This window comes from Hylobates moloch, unplaced genomic scaffold (assembly GCF_009828535.3).
Source record: "Hylobates moloch isolate HMO894 unplaced genomic scaffold, HMol_V3 SCAFFOLD_6, whole genome shotgun sequence".
Lineage (NCBI taxonomy): Eukaryota > Metazoa > Chordata > Mammalia > Primates > Hylobatidae > Hylobates > Hylobates moloch.
Window position 1 is genome coordinate 83,240,406 of NW_026652281.1, and position 27,297 is coordinate 83,267,702.

A 27,297-nucleotide genomic window follows, 5' to 3' on the forward strand; every position below is an offset into this window, starting at 1 on the left:
AAGATGGTGTAGTAACGACACAAGGAAAGTCATTTACATCAATGAAATACAACTGAGAGCCCAGAGAGTAAAATCAGCAAAATGGCAAGAATGTACAGCTCCAAACACCTGCTCCTCCACAGAAACAGGGAAAAACAAGCAGAACTGTCAGAAACAATGTTGTAAAACCTGTTGAAAACCATCGAGTTTTACAGCAACCGTGTAAATACAAAATCAAGAAAAACAATGAAGAACAGGAGAAAAGCCCTGTGGACTTTTTACGTGTCCTTGCCCAAATCCTTCCCTTACTTGATGCCGGTCTTAAAAACAACATCCTGAGTTGCCAGTATGGGCCTCTGCTCAGTGGTTCCAGAGGGAAAAGAGGAGGTCTTACTTGCAAGGTATTGTGTTGTTACATTAAAATCTGTATTAGGGCTATCCAAATCTCTGAAACAAGGCCCTCTTTTTTCTCTAAGTCAGAAAACAATCAGTTTAAAAAATTGGCAGGAGTCACTTGGGAGTATTTTAAGGAAACTGAAAGCCAGAAGCCTCCTGGAGAATAGATTACAGATGACACATACAATAGGTCACATAAAGCCAAGAATAAAAAGCTAGCGTGAGTTTCTTTTGTTTTACAAATTAGGCTATTGAAAAGCACCCAGGTATACTGGCAAATTGACAAAGCACTCTGTGCATAACCATGAAAAACACATTTTCTTAAAGACCCAAGAAGACCCTCTTTTTCAGCTCTGGCTGAACTTCAGGCTCAGCTCAGCAGAAAGTGAAGACTGAAGCAGAGTTTTCAACAGTCTGCCTATGTGTTAAAGGAAAGCTCCAGCCCAGAGCCATCCACGAAAGCTGGAAGAATCCGTCAGTTTGTCTTTGTCTCAGTTTTGTCGTATAGACCTTTGTGACACACAGATCTATATGCAATGAAAACTACAAATTTCTAATGAAAGAACCACAAAAGATCACAAAAGATCTTAATAAATAGAAAGACATTTAATGTCCATGAACATAAAACCTCAATATTGTCAAGATGTAATTTCTCCCCAATTTGACTTATAGATTCAGCACAAGCCCAACTAAAATTCTAACAAGTCATGGTGTTGCTAACAGAAAATTAATTGTAAGAGTTATATGAAAAGCCAAAAGACACAGAATGGTCAACACAAAAAAAGAATTAATATTGGCACTACCTAATGTTAAGACTTTCCATAAAGCTACAGTAATCAAGATAATGTGATATTTGGAAAAGAGTAAACAAATACGTTAGGAGAACAGAATGGAAAAACCAGGAATAGCAATCATGGTATAGCAGTGAAAAAACAAAAAGGAAAAGAAAACTCAGAAATAAATCCACACAGTTAAGTGATCTTTGACAAATAAGCAAAGTTCAGTTAAAAAAGTAGTCTTCTTAATACATGTTTCCAGAACACCTGGATACTTATTTGAAAAGAAATAAATAAGGCATAGGCCCTGCAACTTTTCAAAAAATTCGCTCAAAATGGATCATAAACCTAAATGTAAAATGCAAAATTTAGAATTTTTGGAATATAACACAGGAGAAATTCTAGACATCATTGGCTTTGGCAATGAGAATTCAAATACAATACCAAATGTATAACCTGTGAATGAGAAAATGGATAGATTGGATTTTATTGAAATTTATTCTGTTTTATGAAAGATATTGTTAAGAGAATGAGAAGACAGACTAGAACAGAATATTTACAAAATACAAATTTGATAAAGAAATAGAGTTCAAAACACATTAAAAAACTCTTTATGAAAAAAACAATTAAAAAATGAACAAAAAATTGGAAAGACGCCTCACCAAAGATACACAGCAAATAAGCATATGACAAAATATTCAACATTATGTGTTTCTAGGGAATTCCAAATTAAGACAAAAATGAAGTTCCACCCTATAACTAAGGTAAAACATAAAACCCTGATACCGTTAAATGCTGCTGAAAGTATGAAGCAATCTGAACTCTTCTTCACTGTGTAATAAGAAATATTTAATGAAAAAAACTCAGCCATTTGGAAGACAGTCTGGTATGTTCTCACAAATTTAAACAAGGTCTTACCATACCATTCAGCAATTACACTCCTGAGCATTTACCCAGATGACTTCAAAAGTGATATCTACATAAAAGTCTTCACAAGAACATTTGTAGCAGCCTTATTCATAATTGCCAAAAACTAGAAGCAACCATAATGTGCCTTTCAATATGTGGTTGGGTAGACTCTAGGATATTCATACAATAAAATGCTATGCAGAAATGGCCACATAGCATATGATTCCAAGTAAATAACATCCTGGAAAAGGCAAAACTATAAAGAAAGTAAAAAGAATCAATGGAGAGAAAGAGAAATTAAGAGGTGCAGAAGATTGATGTACAGATGAAGCACAGGATTTTCAGGACAGTGAAATTCTTCGGTATAATATTGTGATAGGGAATGCATGACACACAACTGTAAAATACAAAGAGTGAATGCTAATATAAAGTAGGGATGTTAGTAAATATTAATGTTTTTCTTTATCAGTTCTCTTCACCACCAAACATAATACACTGGCTCATCAACTGTATTAAATATACTTCATAAATGCAAAAACTTAAAAATGGGAAACTGAGCTGCGGAGAAGGAGTACATGGGAACTTACTATGACATCTACTAAATTTTTCTGTAAACGTAAAACTGCAATGAAAAATTGTCTATCAAATAAAAAAGCAAATAAATTAGAAATCCATGGAAGACTCATAATTATGAAAAGAGAAAACATCACATACAGAATAACGACATTTTCATAAAACATAAAATAAAATGTACTAACATAGGGATATATACACAGGTTCTAAAACTATGAAGAGAAAATTATCATATAATTCACAATACTGGTGTAATTTGGAGAGAAATGGATGGATTCAGCCTCTCAGAATCATTTCAAGTGAGTGTGTCCAGTGAAGGCTTCTTCCAAGCCTGACTGGTTGTCATTACACGAGCATTCCCTTCACAGTGGTACAGTTGACTGCAATTGTTTTTTACATTTACTGCATATGTAATATTTGTAGGAAGTGTCCAGAATAGAAGCTCAATACACAAATCTCAGCAAATTTTGAATTGCTAGCAACAAGCTATTGAAAGTCAATTTATAGAAGATGCCTATCAAAACTAATTTTCCTGAAGTCCTGAAATATGTGTAACAAACAGTTTAAAAGCATTATAACAGAAAAACTAGACATTAAAAGACATCAATGTATAATAAAATAAATGGAAAGACAACATAAGTATTTTAAAAAAAGACTAAACATCACCATGGTCTAAACTCTCCCAAATAGATCTTCTCTTTTATGAAGTTTCATGAAATTCACAAACAAGTTTGTTTTGTTTGTTGGTGAACTAAAGAAAACCTACTTCTAAAAACTCAGAGAGCACAAAAATGTCTAAGAATAGCCAAGATGTACAAAACACTCTTAGGGAGTGTTATAGATTATCGAAGGGAATTAGTACCATTATAGAAAGATGTACCTATCTATCCCTTTCAGACAACAAAAATGCCATTTAATTATTATTCTATGATAACAAGTTATTAGTAAACACATAATCATATTTGAGTACTTGACAAGGTAGTCCAACAGAATTTAGTATTCATATGCCATGTTCAGATAAGGAAACTCTCCACCCTAATATTTGAGCAAATCTATTTAATTTATCAGTTTATCATGCTTTTTTAACAAACAGAAATGTATTCATTTTCAACAGCCATAATAGAAGCTACAATTTCTTCCCCTGCTAGAATTCTTGAGTAAAATCCCTGGAATTCCATTTAAAATCATCCAAAGGAAAAGAACAGATGTCAGAAACCTATCACACATGCTCAGGGAAAGAAAAAAGGTGAAGAACTTTTAACAAATGAAAAATAATCCATTTTTTGAAAACTGACTGATTTTTTGCTCCTTTGGAAATACTGCATTTATCTCTCAAACTCCATTTATGAAATGCATTTTATATTTCATGAAAGATAGAGGCTCAAATAATAGAACAAATCCTTTCAAGTTGACAAACCCAGGGAGGGTGGTGCTGGCTGGAATACAGACACTTCTGACTCCAGGGTCAAGTCATCTCATCATGTGACACATCCTCCTATCCCCCTCCTGCTCACTGAAGTGCTCAAGGACCACCCTCCCAGGAGACACTGCACTGTGCCTGCTGTGTGACCACAATGTATTTTGCTTAGCACGTTCTTCCACCACCTCACTGTGGTAGGTTTTCCTTGTCCTTTATTATAGTCAACCACCCCGTCCCCCCCCACCCCCCACCAGCCTTCAAAGTCTAAGAAAATTCAGAAGGCAGTAATTATGTCTGTCTTTCCCCTCAGTACCACTATCCAACTCACTGCACACCAATTTTATTTCCAAGGAATGAAAACTGGGCTTGAGGGAAGAAAATTTTCATACCCCAAGGGGTTTGCTTTTTTATTTATTTATTTATTTTTTTTTTTTGAGACGGAGTCTCTCTCTGTTGCCCAGGCTGTGGAGTGCAGGGGCGCGATCTCAGCTCACTGCAAGCTCCGCTTCCCGGGTTCACGCCATTCTCCTGCCTCAGCCTCCCGAGTAGCTAGGACTACAGGCGCCCACCACCATGCCTGGCTAATTTTTTGTATTTTTAGTAGAGACGGGGTTTCACCGTGTTAGCCAGGATGGTCTCGATCTCCTGACCTCGTGATCCGCCCGCCTCGGCCTCCCAAAGGGCTGGGATTACAGGCGTGAGCCACCGCACCCAGCCGGGGTTTGCTTTTTATATGAAGAGTATACCAAAAGATTTCTCTCGGTACCAAGGCATTTGGCTGCTTCCCTGAGAGGCTTCACCCCTATACCTCAGGCTGTCCACTATGAGATGACTCTACAGCCGATATGCACTGGACACTCCAAAAGACATGCCTGCTGTGGAAATCTGGGATCATCCCCAGACAGTTCTGAAGCCCAGAAACAGGCAAAGACAGGAGAGTGGCTGAGGACATATCACCCTAAAGAGTTTTCAAAGGGGAACCACAACCCATAGATATCCTGAGAAGGTGTCAATGCCTAGGGAAGGTAAAAGGAGGAGAGGCGCAGAGATCTCTTACATCAAAGTGTTGGGATTATTCTGTTTTTCTTCATGTGGAGTGTTTAAAAACATAAATATTTTAAAAAGTCATCCACAGCTCTGTGAAAATAGACAATTAAAATGCTTACATCTCTTTGAAATGTACAAAAAAGGACAAATAGTTTGTAATGTGAGGTGGAGAAAGAAAGTTGACATTTGGGAATTTGGGGAATTAACTGGAGATGTAGTATTTTGCCGCAAGCCCTAGAATAATTAGACTGGAGGAAAATACTGGTGGATTTGAGACCCTGCTTGACATACATTTGGGAAATGCAGAGAAAAACCGGTTCCCCCGTGGAGTGTTGAAATAATCAAATAGGAGAAAATTAGACTGAGGTGGCTATAGCTCCGACTTCCTATCTAGGGAAATTAAAATGTAGCTAAATATATTTATTGCAAATTACTAACTTAGAAAGGAAAGGAAATTCAGGCTTAATCAACCACAAATGGCTCTGATCACAGAACGAGAAAATTTCTACCTGGGTAGTCCAAATAAGGCAGCTACATTACTATACCCAATGAATTACTGCATGTGGTTTACTTCTCAAGAACCTTACAAAAGCCTCTTACTCAAACCCCTCCCGGGGACTCCCAAACCGCAAACCATGGCTGGAGGCCTCCCAATTCATTTATCTGTTTGCTCGATTAAACTAATATTTGAATGGTGCCTCAGTTTAATTTTCAACAGGAGAAGGGAGAGACTGGGGACCCTCCGGGCCACAGCTCCCGCCATGCAGGAACCCCGCACCCCAAGTGGGGATTCCCCCGATGAACCTCCCGTGGTCCCCGCACAACCCGGGCAGAGGCGGGGCTGCGGGGGCAGAGTTGCCCAGAGAGGGGTCCTGATGGGGCCAAAGTGGCCGGGCAGGAACGAACCAGGATGCCGGCCCCGCCTCACGCCGCAGCCGGAGGGGACAGAGGCCCGAGCAGCGCTGGAGGGGACTCGGGTCCCAGACCCCGGAGCTGACCCCAGGGGAGGAGGCCCGGTCCTGCCTCAGCCGGTTCCAGCCGGGACCAACCAACGGCCCAACCCCTTGGAAAGCCAGGCTGCCCACACTCACCATGTCCTGGCGTCCTCCTCATAAATTTCTCAGTTCGTGCAGGTCACTGAGCCACAGAAGCTACTGCACAGCCATTTAGGGCATCTAGGCGCGAAGGAGACAAAGCAATGGAGACCAGAGGGGACCCGGAGCCAGGAGCGCAAACTCAGGAAACAAAGGACCAGCCAGGCGAGGAAGACCGCCCCCACCTCTGCAGTTCATCACCTGATGACAGTTTTCACCCCAGCACCAGTGATTGGATAATAGGGCTTCAGGCTCCGCCCCTTCAGGTCCTGAGTGACAGAAGATGTGCGCCAACTCGTGGCCAGGTGAGGACAGAGTGGAAAGTTCCAAGCTGCAGCACCTGTGAGGCAGGACTTCCTCCTTCTGCTGAAGCCCGGCCCTCACTGTGGGACGTTTGCATTTAACCTTGTATATAAGGTTATTTTTATTTAGAAATTACATACATGTGGCCAGGCATGGTGGATCTCACCTGTAATCCCAGCACTTTGACAGGCTGAGGCGAGAGGAACTCTTGAAACCAGGAGTTTGAGACCAGTCTGGACAAGATAGTGTGAGCGCACCGCCCCCGCCTTTTCTACAAAAAAAAAAAAAAGAGAGAGAAAATATTAGCCAGGCGTGATCACACTTGTCTGTGGTCCCAGCTGGGCCACTGTACTGCAGCTTGGGTGACAGAGCAAGATCCTCTTTCTCTTTCTCTGTCTCCCTCACTTTGTGTGTGTGTGTGTGTGGGGTGTGTGTGTGTGTGTGTGTGTGTGTATTATTCAAAGTGAAAACAATATAATGACAATTATTTTATTTATTTTTTTATTTTTTGAGACGAAGTCTAGCTCTGTCACCCAGGCTGGAGTGCAGTGGCATAATCTCGGCTCACTGTAACCTCCGCCTCCAGGGTTCAAGTGATTCTTCTGCCTCAGCCTCCTGAGTAGCTGGGACTACAGGTGCGCTCCACCACACCCAGCTAATTTTTTGTATTTTTAGTAGAGATGGGGTTTCACCATGTGGACCAGGCTGGTCTGGAACTCCTGACCTCGTGATCCGCCCACCTCGGCCTCCCAAAGTGCTGGGATTACAGACATGAGCCACCGCACCCGGCCATTTTATATTTATTTTTTGAGAGAGAGTCTCACTCTGTCACCCAGGCTGGATTACAGTGGTGCAACCTGGGCTCACTGCAACCTCTGCCTCCCAGGTTCAAGCGATTCTTCTGCCTCAGGCTTCCAAGTAGCTGGGATTACAGGCATGCACCACCATGCCCGGCTAATTTTTGTATTTTTAGTAGAGATGGAGATTCCCCATGTTGGCCAGGTTGGTTTCAAACTCTGGGGCTCAAGTGATCCACCTGCCTCGGCCTCCCAAAGTCCTGGGATTACAGGCATGAGTCAGCAAGGGCTTGGCCAATGAGAATTATTTTTAAATTTTAGATTTTACAATCTTTCTGGCCTCTTGACTTTTGAGGCAGCCTAAGCTTTTAAAATAGGCAATCCTGCATTGTAGCAATGTGCAATACAAGTAATAGAAGTAAAATGTGGCAGTATGAAAAATATCTTCTAGGAAAATTGCAATCAAATGACAGCAAGACTGGTCAGAATTATGCAAAGTACACATTAAGTCAAAACTGAAATAAGAGACAAAGAAGGATATTATATAATGATAAAAGTGTCGATTTACTGGGGAAACTGTATTAATAATATATACACACTTCACCTCAGGGTTCCCAAGCATATAAAGCTAGCCTTGACACAAATGTAAAAAGAAATAGATATGCAAAAATACTAAGAGTCACAATTATCCTACTATCAGTAATGAATAATGAAATCAGACAGAATATTAACACGAGAACAGAGGATTTGAATAACACTGCAAACTGTGTAAACCTAAAAGACATAGAAAACACTACTCACAGTGAACAGAAGTGAAAAAGAAAAAGAAAAAAAAAGACACTCCACACAACAACATCAGAATACACCATCTTTTCAATAGGTCATGAAACCTTCTCCTGGGTAGATGACCTACTAGGACACAAAACAATTTTACTAAAGTTTAAAATATTAAAATATGGGCTGGAATGGTGGCTCATACCTATAATTCCAGCATTTTAGGAGGCTGAGGTGGGAGGATTGAGTGAGTTTAGGAGTTCAAGTCCTGCCTGGGCAGCATAAGGAGACCGTGTCTCTACAAAATAAAAAAAAAAAAATTAGCTGGGCATGATGGCACATACTTGTGCTTCCAGCTACTCAGGAGGCTCAGGTGGGAAGATTGCTTGACACTGGGAGATCCAGGCTGTGGTTAGCCATGATTGAGCTGCTGTGCTCCAGCCTGAGCAACAGAGCAAAACTCTGTCTCAAAAAAAAAATGGTTAAAATATTACAAACTGTCATTTTTATTAAAAGGGAATAAAATTAGAAATTAATAGTGGAAGAAATACTGGAAAATCTACAAATATTCAGAAATTAAACAACACACTCTTGTGTTTTTTTTTTTTTTTTCTTTGAGACAGAGTCTTGCTATGTCACCCAGGCTGGAGTGCAGTGGTGCAATCTCAGCTCACTGTAACATCTGCCTCCTGTTTTTAAGTGATTCTCTTGCCTCAGCCTCCCAAGTAGCTGGGACTAGAGGTGCCCGCCACCATGACTGGCTGATTTTTTTTTTTGAAATGGAGTCCCACTCTGTTGCCCAGGCTGGAGTACAGTGGCATGATCTTGGCTCACTGTAACCTCCGCCTCCCAGGTACATGAGATTCTCCTGCCTCGGCCTCCCAAGTAGCTGGGATTACAAGTGCCTGCCACCACGCCCGGCTAATTTTTTGTATTTTTAGTAGAGACAGGGTTTCACTGTGTTAGCCAGGATGGTCTTGAACTCCTGACCTCATGATCCGCCCACCTCGGCCTCCCAAAGTGCTGGGATTACAGGCATGAGCCACCGCACTCGGCCACAATCGGCTAATTTTTGTATTTTTAGTAGAGAAAGGATTTCTCCATGTTTGCGAGGCTGGTCTTGAACTCCTGACCTCAGGTGTTCTGCCTACCTCAGCCTTCCAAAGTGCTGGGATTACAGGCATGAGCCACTGCGCCCGGCCAACAACACACTCTTGAGCATGCTCCTATTCAAGGTTTGGAAGATAATATTGTGAAGACATCCACATTAACCAAAGTGATCTAAATCAAATTTTAACTGTCATTTTATTTTGCGGAAATGCAAAAAAAAATTCTAAAACTTATATGGAATCTAAAGGGACTATAAAGGGCCAAACAACCTTCAAAAATAGAAATAATACTGGAGTCATCCCACTCCTGGACTTCATAATGTATCACTATGGTAATACTATGATAATACAGGGTAAAACTATGGTAGCCAAACTGATTGGAACTGGCATAAAGGCAAGACAGACAGACCAATGGAACAGAATAGAGCACAGAAATAAGCTCTCAAATATATGGCTAAGTGAAGAGTTATTTGTATATCCATATGCATTGCAGAATTATTCACAAAAGTGGATAGGTGGAAGCAACCCATACCTCCCTCAATGAGTGAGTGGATAAAGACAATTTGGAATATACAAATAATGAAATACTATCCAGTTTTTTAAAAGCAGAAGATCTGATAATTTTTACACTAAGGATAAATCTTGAGGACATTATGTAAGTAAAATAAGCCAGTCACAGAAGGACAGACACTGTGTGATTCCCGTTAAATAAGACATCTAAAGTAGTTAAACTCCTAGAAACAGAAAGTAGAATAGTATTAGTCAGAGCCTTAGGGGAGGAGATAAAGGGGTAGTTGTCGTTTCATGGGTATTGAGTTTTAGTTTTGCAATAGAAAAACATTCTAGATATATGTTGCATAACCATGGGAATATATGTAATATTATTTAACTATGTACTTAAAGTATTTAAGTTTATAAATCTTATGTGTTTTTCACTATATAAAAAAAGAAAAACTTTCTAAAGAGATACGTATTTATAAATCTTTTCAAAAATTACCATCAACTCATCAAAATGTCAGACAAACATTAAAGAGCCCAGGTGCAGTGGCTCATCCATGCAATCCAAACACATTGGGAGGATGAGGAGGGAGAATAGTTTGAGGCCAAAAGTTGGAGACCAGCCTGGGCAACGTAATAAGACCTCATGTGCAATTCATAAGCAGAAGCAAACAGGCAAATCAAGAAATAAATGAAACTTAAAACATCACACTCTTGACCTCATGTTCAAGAGTCAGAAAATTTAATATTATTAAGATGTCAATACTACTCACAGTGAAGCACAAATTCAAAGTATTTTCTTTCAAAATCCAAATGTTACATTTTTGCAGAAATGTTATTTTGAGTCCTAAATTTCATATGGAATCTCAAAGGACAATGAGGAGCCAAAATCACTTTAGAGAAGAACAAAGTTAGAGGTATCACACTTCCTGATTGCAAAACAGATTACAAAGCTATGGAGATACAAACAGAAAGACAAATAGCTCATAGAACAGAATAGAGAACCCAGACATAAACCCTCATGAATATCATCAAATACTTCAATCAAGTTGCCATGACTGAGCAACGGGGAAAGAACAGACTCTAACAGATAGTGTTATAAAACTGAATATCAAAATGGACGAAAATGAAATTGGACTTTTCACTTGCACCATATACAAAAATATCTTCAACAAATCAAACACTTAAATTTATGTAAGATAGCTATACAACTCTTAAAATAAAATATAGGGTAAACAATCATGACATTTGTCTTTGTAATTTTTTTTAATATGACATTAAAAGCAGAAGTAACAAGAAAAAAAAAAGAGAAATGAGACTACATCAAATGCCACCTAAGGGCCTGACGTGGTGCTCACGTCTGTAATCCCAGAACTTTGGGAGGCCAAGGTGGGTGGATCATCTGAGGTCAGGAGTTCAAGACCAGTCTGGCCATCATGGTGAAACCCCGTTTCTACCAAAAATACAAAAAGTAGCTGAGCGTGGCGGTGGATGCCTGTAATCACAGCTACATGGGAGGCTGAGTCAGGAAAGTCGCTTGAACCCAGGAGGCAGAGATTGCAGTGAGCTGAGCTGTTGCCATTGCACTCCAGCCTAGGCAACAAGAGCAAAACTTGGTTTCAAAAATAAAAAAAAAAGGACTGTGGCCTCTGCCCGGAACACTCCGCCCTCCACTTCTCCCACCCTGCAGCCTCGAAGACCGCTTCAGCCTTTACCTCTGCTGCCCCTGCTGTGCCATGGAGAAGAGCCCAAGCTGCCAGAGTCTTGGCTCCCAGCAGGCGGCGGCTTGGCCCCCCACTATGGACTCTTTGTCCAGGGTCAACTGTATTATGAAGAAGTAATTCCAGGAGGCTATCACCTGAACCAGTAAAGCTTGGATTATGCCCAAGGAAGGAGATAACCTGGATGCAGATGACCAGAAAGCATTATGTTAAGAGCCATTGACATTTGAAGATCATCAGAAGGGAAGATAAAACATCTCAAAAATTGTAATTGCCTCCACTTCTCATTCAGAGAATTCAGTGCATACAAAATCAGCTTCTGTTGTATCATCAGATTCCATTTCAACTTCTGCCAACAACTTTTCTCCTGATTTTAGGGTCCTGAGGGGGCCTAACAAGTTAGCAGAAATGGAAGAACCACCCTTGCTTCAAGGAGAAAATATTAAAGACATGGCCAAAGATGTAACTTGTATATGTGCATTCACTGGTGTTGCACGAGGAATTCTGACTGACACAAATCATAGGTTATACTTCAAAACCATGGGACAGGATCCACCAATTTTTTTAGATGCTTCTCTTGGTGATAAGTAGAGTAGAAAAAATTTGTGGTGCTTCTAGTCGAGGTGAAAACTTTTATGAACTAGAAACTGTGTGTAAGGATATTAGGAATGTATGATATGCTCATAAACCTGAGGGGCAAACAAGAATATCCATATTTGAGAATCTAATGAAATATGCATCTCCTGTCTCTAATAACCTGCCTCTTTTTGCTTTTGAATACAAAGAAGTATTCCCTGAAAATGGGTGGAAGCTATATATATACTATTTTGGAGTATAGAAGGCAGGGAATTCCAAATGAAAGGTGGAGAATAACAAAGATAAATGAACGATATGAACTTTGTGATATATACCCTGCCCTCCTGGTTGTGCCAGCAAATATTCCTGATGAAGAATTAAAGAGAGTGGCATTCTTCAGATCAAAAGGACATATCCCAATTTTATCATGAAGTCATCCTGAAAGTCAAGCCACAGTCACTCGGTGTAGCCAGCCCACGGTTAGAGTAAGTGGAAAGCGAAACAAAGATGAAAAATACCTTCAAGCTATCATGGATTCCAATGCCCAATCTCACAAAGTCTTTATATTTGATGCCCAGCCAAGTGTTAATGCTGTTGCCAATAAGGCAGAGGGTGGAGGTTATGAAAGTGAAGATGCCTATCAAAATGCTGAACTAGTTTTTCTGGATATCCACGATATTCGTGTTATGAGAGAATCATTACAAAAACTTAAGGCGATTGTGTACGCCAACATTGGGGAAACTCACTGGTTGTCTAACACGGAATCTACTCATTGGCTAGAACATATTAGGCTTATGCTTGCAGGGGCTCTTAGGATTGCTGACAAGGTAGAGTCAGGGAAGATGTCTGTGGTAGTGCATTGCAGTGATGGCTGGGATCGCACAACTCAGCTCACTTCCCTTAACATGCTCATGTTGGGTGGATACTATCAAACCATCCGAGGATTTAAAGTCCTTGTGGAGAAAGAATGGCTAAGCTTTGGACTTGGATTTCAAGTAAGAGTTGGCCATGGAGATAAAAACGGTGCAGATGCAGACAGATCACCTGTTTTTCTTCAATTTATTGACTCTGTCTGGCAGATGACAAGACAGTTTCCCACCACATTTAAATTCAATGAGTATTTTCTCATTACCATTTTGGATCACCTCCACAGCTGCTTATTCAGAACATTCCTCTGTAACAGTGAACAACAAAGAGGAAAAGAGAATCTTCCAAAAGGGACTGTGTCGCTGTGGTCTTACATAAATAGCCAACTGGAAGACTTCACTAATCCTCTCTATGGGAGCTATTCCAATCATGACCTTTATCCAATAGCCAGCATTCGCCACCTAGAGCTCTGGGTGGGATATTACATAAGGCGGAATCCACGGACGAAACCACAGGAACCTATTCACGACAGATAAAAAGAACTTTTTGCTAAACGAGCAGAGCTTCAGAAAAAAGTAGAGGAACTACAGAGAGTGATTTTAACAGATCAATCTCATCCTCAGAGACAGCCAACTCTCCTGCACAATGTGTCACTCCTGTCCAAACTGTGGTATAAAGGATTGTAAGATCAGGGGCATGATTGCTACACACTCTTCATTACACTGGCAGCTCTATGAGTAGAAAGTCTTCCGAATCTAGAACCCATCTATGAGAGAAAGTTCACTCACTTTATTTATTTTAAATCTCTCTAGGATGAGTTTAGAACTGTAGCAGTGCAGGTGGCTTAAGTGAAATAACTCCGTATGTAATTACACGATTATGGCACTAATCTTTTAAGTATCCAAAGAATATTAAAATACTTCAATCCTGGATCCACAGTGAGAACAAGTTTCTATTAAAAGGCAAATGCTGTTACAAATTTTGGCATCAGGTGATATTAAAATAAAACCATTTAGAAATACACTCTGTGCTCACTGTGCAGAGGAACATCAGTTTTCAAACCACTGGGCCTTGAAGTCATGACAGATCAAAATTATCTGATACCCTTTCTCCATTCTAGGTTTTTCTTTTTTGCAGTAATTGATTTACCTTGATCACTTTTCAGCTTCCATATTCTTCATATAGTAAAAGGCAAAGTGTTGAAGATATTATTGTGTAGCAGTAGTTGAAAATTGTTGCTGTCATTATTTACATACTTAACAGGTATTAGCAAGTTGATCCAAAATTAGAGGCCTTATGGATGTGCTTGGGGGAAGATGAAGGGGAGGAAGTAGCCATACAGGGGTTCAAAGAATTCCGTGCCCTTCAGATTAGCCCAATTACCAGAAACATCATGGAAGATATTTTAAAAACTAATTATTTACTACAGTGTATTTCACTGGTTTTGTGTTTTCTGAATACACAGAAGCTAATTGGCAAGTTTGTAAGAAGTATTTAAAAATCTTACTATGATTGACACTTTTTCTGAAGCTTGTATAAATAGCTTATGGTGAGAAGTACTATGCTCAAATTTTACATTACATTTTTATCTTTGCAAATCCTATAATTCCGCCAAATGATTAAGTCTACCGAAGAACATATTACATGTAAAAGATGCATTACAATTGCAAAGCCAGTAAAAGAAATCTTGCTTCACTATTCACCTGCTACAAATAAGAGTTTGGTGCTGGTAGAAACATTTGATTTTGATATCTATTTTATTCTATATAAGAGCCATACGTAATGTACTGTTAAAAAAGGAGCTTCTGTCCCTTGGTCTTTTAATTAAAAGAAATTCCAAGTGACTTTTAAACTTTAAAAAAGAAAAAAAAAGCCACCTAAGAAATGAGAAAAAATATTGCAAATAATATATTTGATAGAAGTTAATATCCAGAATGTATAAACAGCTTTTAAACTCAACAAAAAAGTGAATAACCCAATTTAAAAATGGGCAAAACTCTCAATAGATGTTCCTAGAAAGCGCATATACAAATTCCCAAGAAGAATTTGAAGAGATGCTCAAAATTACGAATCTTTAGAGAAATAAAAGCAAAATCTTAATGAGCTATTACCTCACACTCATTAGGATGGCCACTATCAAACCAGAAAAAATAACAAATGTTTTCAAGGATGTAGAAAAATTGGGACACTTGTGCACTGATGGTAAAAAAAATAGTAATAATGCAGACATTATAAAAAATAGTACAGAGGTTTCTCAGAATTTCTGGATATCTAACTAAATGTGCAAAGCAGGACCTGAAAGAAACATTTGCACAACCATGTGTATAACAGAACTACTCTCAAAATACAAAAGGTAGAAGCTACTTAAATGTCCCTTGATAGACAAATAAGTAAAGAAAATATGATATATGCATTTTATGATACATATTTTATCATATAATACATATTTTATCATATGGTATACAATGAAAAATTATTTAAAAAGGAAATCTTATCACATGCTACAATAACAATAAATGTTTAGGACATGATGTTAAGTGAAATATGCCAAGAAACAAAGTGACAGTGAGTGTATGATTCCACCTAGGAGATATCTTAAGTAGTCTAATCATAGAAACAAAAAGTAGAAGGTGTTTGTCTGGGGCTTAGGAGAAGGCAAAATGGGCAGTTGTTGTTTAATGGGTATTAAGTTTTAGTTTTGCAGTGGAAAAGCTCTGGAAGCCTGTTGCAAAACAATGCGGATATATGTAATACTACTAAATTATGCAATTACAAAGGTATAGAATCATAAATTTTGTTATGTGTTTTTATTACAATTAAAAATATGGTAAAGTGAAACACAAAAGAGATACAGACTTATAAACTTTTGAGAATATTACCTTCAAATTACAAAAGTATTTTCCTCACATAAACATAATATGGATTCATCAATAAATACATGGGTGAATTAAGAGTATTTACATGACTACTCTCCTGAACAAGATAAAACAACTTTCCACACCAGCCAGAAAAGAAATATGCAAGATAAGTTGTGAACAAATGGAATATATTTATAGAGACAAACAAACATACCTGCTTTTACTAGTGATAGATATGGCTGATTCGTATTTTAATTAAACCCCGCATTGACTTAACGTGTGCACATAGAGATGCAGATTTATATCCAAAATCACAATACATAGGTAAAACCAAACACAATACACGAGTGTCAAGGAACCTGTCCTAAAAAAGAAACACAGTAATACTAAATTGCAAAACAAGAATGAGAGAAACATTAACCAATAAACTCCTACATAAAACATAGATGTACTATTAGGGAAGAATCCTCCTAGATAACTACAGTTTTCAACTGTGACTGTGCACCCGTGGTGAGCAGGGATTTTGAATCATGACTGCGTTGGGGAACGCTCAAGGGGGCAGACAGTGCCACCTCCAGAGAGGCCACTGCTGCGATATGGGGCACACCGGGCCGTGCGGGTTGGGGCAGCTGAAGCGCCGGCTCGGGAGTCTCCGAGGGCGCCCCCGCCCAAGAGACACCGCTCATGGCCTCGAGCGCCCGGCAGGACACCGACACTCTGGGGTCCCTCCTCTTCCTGCTGCTGCTGCTGCCCTTGCTGCGATCCTCTGCGCCTGCAGTCCCCACTGGGCGCCTGACCCCTTCCTAGAGTGCGGAGGTCCTGTTCCTTCTAGAGCGACAGACAACTTCTCCCGGCCTCCTTCCTTGCTCCCCTGGCAGGTGCAGGACCCGAGATCTGAGCTGGTCCCGCGTCTCTGCGGAGCTGGGCGCCCGATTGTGAAAACAAGGAGGCGAGCTGCTGGGAGAAGGGGCAACAGAAACGCCAGGCTCATGGGGCCGCTGGCGGCGACGCGGACAGCGCTGGCTGCTGCCTAGACCAGATGGTCAGAGGTACCAGAGGTCGCCATCGTCCCCACCCTTTGTCCCCTAACCGGCATTCATACATTCTGTGCTCAAGAAAGGGAGGCGGCAGCAGGAGCTGCTGCTCCAGGAGGCGGAGTGGCCTGGCAGGGGGCACACAGTTGCCATCTGCTGCCAGCCGAGCTTGTCTGCAGCCTGGACCCGTGAATGCTCCCCGTTGTACAGGACTCACTGCAGCCCTTGTCCTGCTTGCTCCCCCGCCTGCTGTGCAAAATGCTCAGGTACCAGATCTCCGGCATTCCTGGCAAGTGTAGCGCGGTGGGGAGGCAGCAGGGAGGAGGGGTTTGCCAAGAGCCCTGAAGAGAGGTTCTTGGCATAGGGAGGAAAGAGAGGTGGCTGGCTGGTTCTAGTTGTAGGTAGGGGAGCGGCAAACCCCATGGAACCTTGTCTTTTCAGGAAGACTTCGGTTCAATTTTTTAAAACTGTTTCTTATTTCTTTATTATTATTATTTTTTTTAGCAACTAACATCTGCATTTTTTAAAATTTTACTTTAGGTTCCAGGATACACTTGCAGAACGTGAAGGTCTGTTACATAGGTATACACTTGCCATGGTGGTTTGCTGCACCTATCAACCCATCATCTAGATTTTAAGCCCCACCTTCATTAGTATTTGTCCTAATGTTCTCCTTCCCCTTTCCCCCATCCACTCCCCCAGACAGGCGCCAGTGTGTGATATTCCCCTCCCTGTTTCCATGTGTTCTCATTGTTCAGCTCCCACTTATGAGTGAGAACATGCAGTGTTTGGTTTTCTGTTCTCGAGTTAGTTTGCTGAGAATGATGGTTTCCAGCTTCATTCATGTCCCTGCAAAGGACATGGACTCATTCTTTTTTAAGCCTGCACAGTAGCATGGTATATGTGTGCCACATTTTCTTTATCTAGTCTATCATTGATGAGTAGTTGGGTAGATTCCAAGTTTTTGTTATTGTAAATAGTGCTGCAAAGACATATGTATGCGTCTTTATAGTAGAATGATTAAAGAGCTTCTGCACAGCAAAAGAAATTATCATCAGAGTGAACAGGCAACCTACAGAATGAAAGAAAATTTTTGCAATCTATCCATCTAACAAAGATCTAATATCTAGAATCTACAAGGAACTTAAAACAAATTTACAAGAAAAAAACAAGCCCTATCAAAAAGTGGGCAAATGATATAAACAGACACTTCTCAAAAGAAGACATTTATGGGTCCAACAAACATATGAAAAAAAGCTCATCATCACTGGTCATTAGAGAAATGAAAATCAAAACCACAGTGAGATATCATCTCACAGCAGTTTGAATGGCAATCATAAATTTATTTCTAAGAATTTTGTTTTTGAGTGCTATTATAAATAAGATTGTGTGGGCTTCTAAACCTTTGTGCCAGTCCAAACTCCTGTCTTTATTCTTAGTGACTCCAACAAAATTAGAAAGTGTCAAGTCATGCTATTGCCTTGAGAGAGTGGGAGAGAAGCCAGACCTTTAGAGTACAGTGGAGAGGTTGGGGTGTTTGATATGTGTTTCAGTTTTCTCTTTCTTTGCAGAGAAACTAATAGAGTGTATCTCTCACTTATTCTGCCTTATGAAAATGAGAGGATCTGAATCGAATCTGTAATAGCTATAATATTTATTTGAATTCGTGAATTAACGAGGAGACTGGGAGGGACTAATTTCCTGCATCTGTGATTCCAGGTTTCATGGCCCTTCTTTTGCCCTGGTGGCCATTTAGCACCAGGTTTTAAACCATCTGTATTTGTACTGCTTCTCTATTTCTCACTGGACATTGCTGAGTTTGCAGATAGCGTTCCACGATTGTTTCCTAGCCTACATCTCTCTGGCATTGTCTCTCTGAATCTCTAGCAATGACTGAAGAAACAATTTGGGACATTTTTATTCCAGTTCTAACGTTTCTCCATGAATTCTGTCATGTGTTTGATCACCCAGAGTCCTTATTAATTGGAGAAATTGGTATCTTCAGTCTCTCTTCATCATTCTCTGATCCCAAAATTAATTGGGTGAGCAGAAAATCTGGAAAGAGAAATGGGTGGTTTAAAAACCACTGGCCAGGCCCTGTGGTGCGACAGGCAGAGCTGAGCGCTGGCCAAGCCAGAAGATACCCGGTTGCCCGTCTTCCTAGGACCAGGCCCCCGTCGGCAGCCCATTGCTCAGCCTTAGACACAACTCTGTTGCCGATCAAGTTTCTCATTATCTCTGGCAGAAGTATTTCTAGAGAACTCCACTGGGCTGGGCACAGTGGCTCATGCCTGTAATCCCAGCACTTTGGGAGGCCAAGGTGGGCAGATCATTTGAAGTTAGGAGGTGGAGACCAGCCTTGCCAACATGGTGAAACTCCGTCTCTACTAAAAATACAAAAATTATCTGGATGTGGCAGTGGGTGCCTATAGTCCCAGCTACTCTGGAGGCTGAGACACGAGAATCTCTTGAACCTGGACAGCAGACGTTGCAGCGAGTTGAGATTGTGCCACTGCACTCCAGCCTGGGCAACAAAGTCAGACTCCATTCCCCACCCACCCCCGCCCCCCAGAAAAAAGAAAGAAAGAAAAAGAAAACTCCACTGACATTACGGAAAATAATTTTAGTTTCTTAATGTGTTTGTAAATAATCATTTAGAATAAAATGCCTTTCATCTTCCTTTTTTTCTTTAACTGTAGCAAAGTGCCCATTATCTATTGTCCTCTTGACTTCAAACCTGCTGTCATTTAAAATAAAGCCTGAAAAACTATTTTTATTGTTCTTTATTCTGAGTCCAATCTTGCCTCTCCTATACTCAGGGCTGGGACAAAAACAGGATTTCCATCCATAATATGGACATTCACTTTTAGAAGGCATGTACTCCCTGATCGATTATTTAATTATTTAACATAAAAATTAATTTAACTGTGCTGAAAAGTAAAGGGCTAGGGAATTGGCCTGAAAGAAAATACTTCAGATAGCAACAGAATCTGGTTTTATAATAGAGGTTTTGTATTCCAGGGGACAAAAACTGCGTAGATGTGTGTTTATTACTGGCAACAGTCAAGCAGATGGGAGACAGGGAGAGTGATAGGGGCCTTCACGAACATGAAGAGCAGGTGTTTCAGTGCAGCTGCTGGATTGGAGAATCATCAAAGGTCTGAACTATCAACCCAAAGGATGCCTCTATCCCACAGCCACACAGGTTTGGGGTAGCTCATTGCCCTGGGATGCTGCTTCCTCCAGATAGCAGAGAGCTGGGGTCTTTTTACTGCCCTTGGTCCTCAGGCTCCTTCAGTCCCTTGAGAGACATTGAACTCTAGGGGGCTCACAGCCCTGAGGACCCTTATCCTTCTCTGGAGCCTCTTTGAGAAAGCTCACCAGGTCCTAGCCTTGAAGCAGCCTGGGACAGAGGACCCAGATGTAGCTGTCGGCGTTGCAGGAATGAAAACTGCATTATGGGCTTCAGGTAAGACAGTAGGCCAATGTGCTGTCTGTTGGGAGCTGCAGTCTCAGTGGTGCCATCAACTAGCCGTGGGATCATTGGTGAAGGACTTCACCTATCATGGCCTCTGTCTTTCAACTCTAAATTGGGGGCAATAGAGTCTCTCCAAGGGGTCTCGGGTGCAAAAATTTGATTTTATTGCCTGTGCATGTCAGTCTCAGCAGCTTCAGCCTCAGAGACTAAACCAGCTCTATTAGAGTTTGGAGTCTGCACTTCAGGGTGTGTGTGCATGCGTGCATCTGTGCATGTGTTTGTATGTTTATATGTGTGCAGGTATGTGCATGCCTGTGTGGTGAGTGGAGTGTGTTGTGAGGTGGAAACTGGGGAGGTATGTGTTATAGATGTGCATGTGCATGTCTCTGGGTCTGAGTGCCTGTGTGCAGGGAGCGGGGACTGTGTGATATAAATGACAGAAAACATGAAAGGAAGAACCAGATCTTGAATGGCCGACAGATGGCCAGTTATGATCTCTTTATTCTGCTCTAATAGAACCTGTGAGGTATGCTTCCTGTGAGCAGACACAGTCCTCCTCTGGGCTGCTCTAATCTGATTTCCCATACCCCCAAACCCAGCACTGTGCCCAATATGCTCCTCCATCTTCCTGCAGGTCACCAGGTGAGAGGCACCTGCAGTTGCAGACTCACATGTTGCCACTGAGCATCACTCTGGGTCCTGTATCCTCAGCAACACCGGTTACAGGCTCAGCTGTCCTTGTGCTTTGCTAATTGAGACCCAAATCAGGGCAAGATTCCATTTGAAAACCTGGAAATGAACAATTTACTCTCTCTGCCTTGTGCTTTACCTTCTATCTCCAAAAATGAGTTTTCACAGTAAGCTCAATGTATTTGGGCCGTGTAGTCCCCCCTTTTCTTTCCCTTATTTTTTTCTTTACTTTTTTTTCTTAGCTTTTTGTTTCTATTGCCCTGGTCATTTTCATAGAGATGTCAACACTGCACTTTCTACCCTGAGAAGCTGGATCTCAGGGTAGAAAGATCTACTTGTCCAGGTCACTCAGGGCCAGGACAAAAACAGGATTTCCACCCATAATATGAACATTCACTCTTAGAATGCATGTACTCCCCTGATGGAAGAGTTAATTATTTAACATAGGAATTAACTTAACTGTGTTACAAAGTAGGGTGCAAGGCAATTGGCCCAGAGGAAAATAAGATAGCAACAGGATCTGGTTTTATAATAGAGGTTTTGTATTCCAGGATATTCCAAGGGACAAATGATGCTTAGACATGACCATATTTACTGCTGGTAACAGTCAAGCATACGGGAGACAGGGAGAGAGATAAGCGCCTTCATGAACATGAGGACCTCCGGCTCCTCCTGGTGGGCACCTACAGCCCAATTTTGCACTATTGGATGAACCTTCCTCACTTGTTCAGAGGCTGCTGGACACCAATTGCAAGAGCACAGCGTGGGGACATCCTATGTATCCACATGTATCCACAAACATAGTGCTTCTGGCCAGGCGCGGTGGCTCACGCTTGTAATCCCAGCGCTTTGGGAGGCCGAGGCGGGAGGATCACGAGGTCAGGAGATCGAGACCACGGTGAAACCCCGTCTCTACTAAAAATACAAAAAATTAGCCGGGCGTGGTGGCAGGCGCCTGTAGTCCCAGCTACTCGGAGAGGCTGAGGCAGGAGAAGGGCGTGAACCCGGAAGGCGGAGCTAGCAGTGAGCTGAGATCGCGCCACTGCACTCCAGCCTGGGTGACAGAGCGAGACTCCGTCTCAAAAAAAAAAAAAAAACATAGTGCTTCTTCAAGAAAGGGCAATGAGTTACCAATCCTCTTTAAAAAAGAGGCACTAATTTTGTGGATACATGGGATATGTGTGATTATTCCCTTATTTGTTCATTCCTGGAGAACCGTGGAGATTAGTGCCTGTCAGGACTTAGTACCTGGGTGTTGCATCTTGAAAATGGCTGGGAAAGAGCCTCGCTAGACAGGGGTATTGACCAGCTCTGGAAAAGGGGTGCTCAGAGGCAGCACAGAGCCCAGTATCAGCGGGAGCTCAGTTACAAGGGGGCTGTGGAAGCCCAGATGAGGAGCCAGTGTATATTGCACCAGGGTGCTGGCAGTGCAGGGGATAAGAAATGGCCCCATTCAAAATTTATGTTGAAGGTACAGCGGCAACAGCAGTTGCTGATGTAAGAATATGGAATATTAGGATATCTGAAGAATATTTTTATTTTTTGCCTTGAATAACTGCAGGGACACTGGTGCCATTTTCTGAAATGACAATACCTGTATGTGTGTGTGGTGCCTGCAAGCTGGGGAGATGTACAGGGAAGAGTTTAGTTTTGGACACTAGGGGTGAGATAGCTGCTGGAGATTCTAGCGGACACGTCAGGAAATGTGTTCTGGAGTCTAGAGTTCAGCTGGGTGGTTGGAGCTGAAGATAGAAATGCAGGAATCATTCTGAAATTGACAGCATTTACCACTACAGATTTGGAAAAGATTACATGGAGAATGAGTATTCTAAGAGAAGATTAAAATTTCAATAATATTGGGTGATTGCCTGAATGAATTACATGAAATTTGAATAATATTGGGTGGTTGCCTGAATGAATTACGTGTTCTTTGGGGTTAAAAATTTGATATTCAAAGGCACTGTAGAGCCTGGAGAAACTTTGGCACGCTGTTTCTGAAAGCAGCTTAGGCTAAGAAAGCTTTAAGTGGCTGTTATTTGTTGCCTAGTTGTCTGCTCGTGCCTGTGGGATGAACTGCATACATTAATCTTTCAAGGTTTTCATCACTGCACTACTCTGCCCTGTCCCTAGAAAAGTCTCTCCTTGGGAAGCCAATGGCAGGACTCTAATTCCTAGAATCCTTTGCAAATTAACCCTTCCGGGTGAGGCTAAGTTAGATCCTGGAAATAGACTTACTGGAAGGCAGAGAGGAGGCTATTTTTCCAGTTTTTCCAGTCTGTCTCTTTGTGTACCAGCCTCCTTTTGTCTTTAAGCAAGGATACAGCAGTGAGGTAAGTGTCCTGTCCCTGAATGGATTAGAAGACTGTTTTACTGTTATACAAGCTGGGTGGAGGTGGTCAGAGAAGGACAGCTAAACAGCCAGGAGCTACTCCCTGGTGCCCCATGACTTCTTGCCAGCTCAAGATCCACTCTGGATCTGAGCTCCTCCCTAGGCCTCTGAGGGAAGTTGCTGGAGCAGGGTATCAACCTACTCATGAAGAATTTAAAAGACCTCAGGGGTTAACCCATGCAAGTTTCCTGAGGCTCAGAAGCTCAGAAAAGTGGGCTGACCTGGCAGCATGCAGTTCCTAGGAAGAGAGCCTCGGGAGGGATGTGGTGAAGAATTACGGTAGATCCCAGCTCTGCCATGCGCTGACTCTGAGATACTGAGCAAGTTGCATAACTTTGTGCCTCTGTTTTCACATTTTCTAAAGAGGGATAAGGGTAACAGTTATTATATAACAATAGCACCTACCTCGCAGGATTGTCTGAGGAATAAAAAGGGTAAGGGCATTGAAGTTCTTAGCTCTGTTCTTGGCACACACATGGCAGCCACGCAGTGTGTCATTTTGAATGGCCTCTGAGGTCTTTCAGTTCGACTCCAGTGTTCATATGCACACCACCTGCTCCTGGCTGCCTAGGCAGAGGGCCAAGCTGGTTCCTGTCTTAGTCTTGTTTAGATCTAACACCTAAGGGCAGGACTTACTGGAGATGTATAATGTGTAATGGTGGTGAGCTGTCTGTGGCAGGTGTAAGTGCTAGTATTCTATATTGTATAAATAACAGTTTACTTTGTCACTTCATGATGTGACCGTCAGTAGTGGAAGGAAGAGATGTGAGTAAAAGCCTAGCATGGATTCTAAGATTTTGACTTGGGGTTGGAGGAGCTCATGTAGTTCACATAACTTTAGCACATCTTTATTATGAATAAAATGCCATAGTTCTTGGTTACATTAAGAATGATGCTGGCTGGGCGCGGTGACTCACGCCTGTAATCCCAGCACTTTGGGAGGCCGAGGCAGGCGGATCACGAGCTCAAGAGGTCGAGACCATCCTGGCCAACATGGTGAAACACTGTCTCTACTAAAAATACAAAAATTAGCTGGGCATGGTGGCACGCACCTGTAGTCCCAGCTACTTGGGAGACTGAGGCAGGAGAATCACCTGAGCTCAGGAGGCAGAAGTTGCAGTGAGCCAAGATCGCACCACTGCCCTCCAGCCTGGTGACAGAGTGAGACTCCACCTAAAAAAAAAAAGAGTGATACAACAGAAAAAGAATGCGTCATCTCTGGTTTTGATTAATTTGGTATTTGCGTTACTACCTTGACTCTCTAAAAACCTTAGGAAATAAATCATTCAGGATATCGGAGCTTTTTGGGTAGAGGAAGGTCTAAGAATTTAATTTCAAAGATTTATTTGAAACGTTCTTTATGGAAAGCTTTCCTGGATGGATTAAAAATTTTATTTCAATTTCTTCTTAAACAGATGTCATTACAAGTGAATTCAACTTTTTCTTGCACAATTAAATAATTATTTATAATTTTACGTGATTGTTCTGTTGATACACAGTGCTATATATTTTTAAATAGTCTCATAATGTTTATCTTTTTGAACTCCTACATCTGTTCTGCATTTCTTTTCTATTTCTTTCCTCATAATCAGGCTTATAGACTTCACCTGCCTCAAGGAGAACAGATGAACACCTCCTTAAAACTGTTACTGAAAATCTGACTTGAGAAGATTAATACACATCTTAAAATTATTGTTAAGGCCATTTTTAGGCCTCTGTAGGCCCAGCTGGCACATGCATTTCCCAGCTTACTCTTCTTGCATGCCTTTCCAGTCACCTGCACCATATTCCACATGAAATGCCTGGAGATGTTATAAAGCATGATCATATCTCTTATTTCCTGTAATCATTGAAAAACACCAGTAACAGACGTTTTTCCCCTTGTACAGAGGAGGAAACAAGTTCAGAGAGCTGAAGTGACTTGCCTGAGATCTGACAGCAACTAGAAATCTGAGCTCTCTGGACCATGTTCACGCTGGAAGGCTTTCAGGGAAAGCCTGTGCCAGGCATTTTCATGGACCGACCTAAACTGTGAGAAAGTACCTTGAAGATGGTTGGTTGGCTTTGTCATTTATTCATGTTTTTATGTATTTCCAAAACATGTAGTGATAATCTGGCTGCTTCACACCAGAGAGTTTTCTTTTTTTCTTTTGAGATGGAGTCTTGCTCTGTCACCCAGGCAGAAGTGCAGCGGCACGATCTCGACTCACTGTAACCTCCACCTCCCGGGTTCAAGCAATTCTCCTGCCTCGGCCTCCAGAGTAGCTGGGACTACAGGCACATGCTGCCACACTGGGCTAACTTTTTGTATTTTAGTACAGATGGGGTTTCGCCGTGTTGCCCAGGCTGGTCGTGAACTCCTGAGCTCAGGCAATCCACCCACGTCAGCCTCCCAAAGTGCTGGGATTACAGGCGTGAGCCACCGTGTCTGGCCACCAGAGAGTTTTTGAGAGCAGTCTGTTTTGCCTTCTCAAGCAGGTCAGGGAAAGGAGAGAAAGAGATGGGCAGCAGTGTGCAAATTGCACATGAGCCTATTATGCCTGCCGTGTCTATGCATTTCTCTGTCTACTTTTGTCATCTTCCTCTTTTTCTTATGGATTTGTAATTTCCTGCTGATATAAGAACAAGTTACATCAACCTCTTTCTGACCTATAAATTGCAAATTTCCTTTTCTCGGTTTCATTTGCAATCCTAATTTTTGTGTGTGTGTGTTTTATGAAGAAGTTTGCAAAGTTTTATGTTGTCTAAGTCAGCAGTCTTTTGTGGATATTTGACATTCTTATCTGCCCTATATCAAGATTATAAAGATATTTTAATTGACAAGTTATTTTTACATTTAAACTTGTGCTATTATTAGTGTCTTTTGATGCAAGGAGTAAGTTGGGAATCAAGTTTTGTTTTTGTCTGCAAATGCTTGGTCTCCTTATACTAGTGAGTAAAATATCCAAAATTTTTCCATTATTTAAAATGCTAAACTCTCACATACATAGTTATATTTCTTTTTTTTCTCATTGTAACTAATATGTCTATTTATTCTGCTTATTCCTCACTGTTTAACTTTTGTACTATAGCTACCATTTTAAAATACGTTAAGGAAAATCTCACTACCCTTCTTTTAAATTATTTTCCTGGCCAGGATGTTAGATTGGTGTCCACCCCAACTTAAGGCAGATAATTCTACATTTTGAATAGTTTACTTCCTGTTACCAGCAGGAGGGATAAAAAAGAAAATTGCTTTGGGAAGTAGATAATTTGGCTTTTATTTAGTATTGAAGGTAGCTTTCTGCTGAGAACCCATTCATCGGTGCTTAGTGTCCCCAGGAGTAAGCACTGGGCTTAAATGCTTAGCATCTCAGAGTTGGAAGGATCTTAGAGATCATCTAATCCAGGGTTGTTATTTTCCAGATGAGGAAGTTAAGCTCCAGGAATAAGAAGGAAGTTGCCCCAAAATTCACAGGCAAGTAGTGTCACTAGAGCCACACTAAAAGAAGATAAAAATGTGAAAAAAGAAAATATTGGAGTATTTTTTAAAATGAACATTTCAAAACAAGATTCCCAGTGATTTTTGTGGTTTCCAAACAAAAAATTTCTTATCCATCTATTCCAAATGCATTTTTATAAAGTACCCTCTAGGCACTCTCCTAAGCACTGATGGTACCAAAACTCCTCACCTCTTCTCAGAAGAATTAATTGCATTGCTCTACAATGCTCTTTTACTCCACTGCCCATTCAGTGGTTAAAACCTGGGTCCAGTTATGTTTAAACACTTTGTTTCAAGGTCTGTCTCCCCCAGACATATTTTAAGCAGGAGTTGTTCCTTATTATTATATTTATTTTCTAGAATTTTATACTCTTTCCTTTTCAGTTACTTCTCCACTCAGAGATCTTACATTCTCCATTTATTTACCGTCTTAACCCTAATGAAGTTCCACAATTTTGTGGAAAGTTCCTTTCCCATTCTTCTCGTCTTTTCCATGTCCTCTAGCTCTCACAGTCTCAGCCTTCCCAC

At 41.2% G+C, this 27,297-nt stretch overlaps 1 pseudogene; it reads left to right on the forward strand.

Annotated features, from left to right (window-relative positions):
* Positions 1-11,411: 11,411 nt before the first annotated feature.
* On the forward strand, positions 11,412-13,515 carry LOC116470414 (myotubularin-related protein 2-like; annotated as a pseudogene).
* Positions 13,516-27,297: the final 13,782 nt, after the last annotated feature.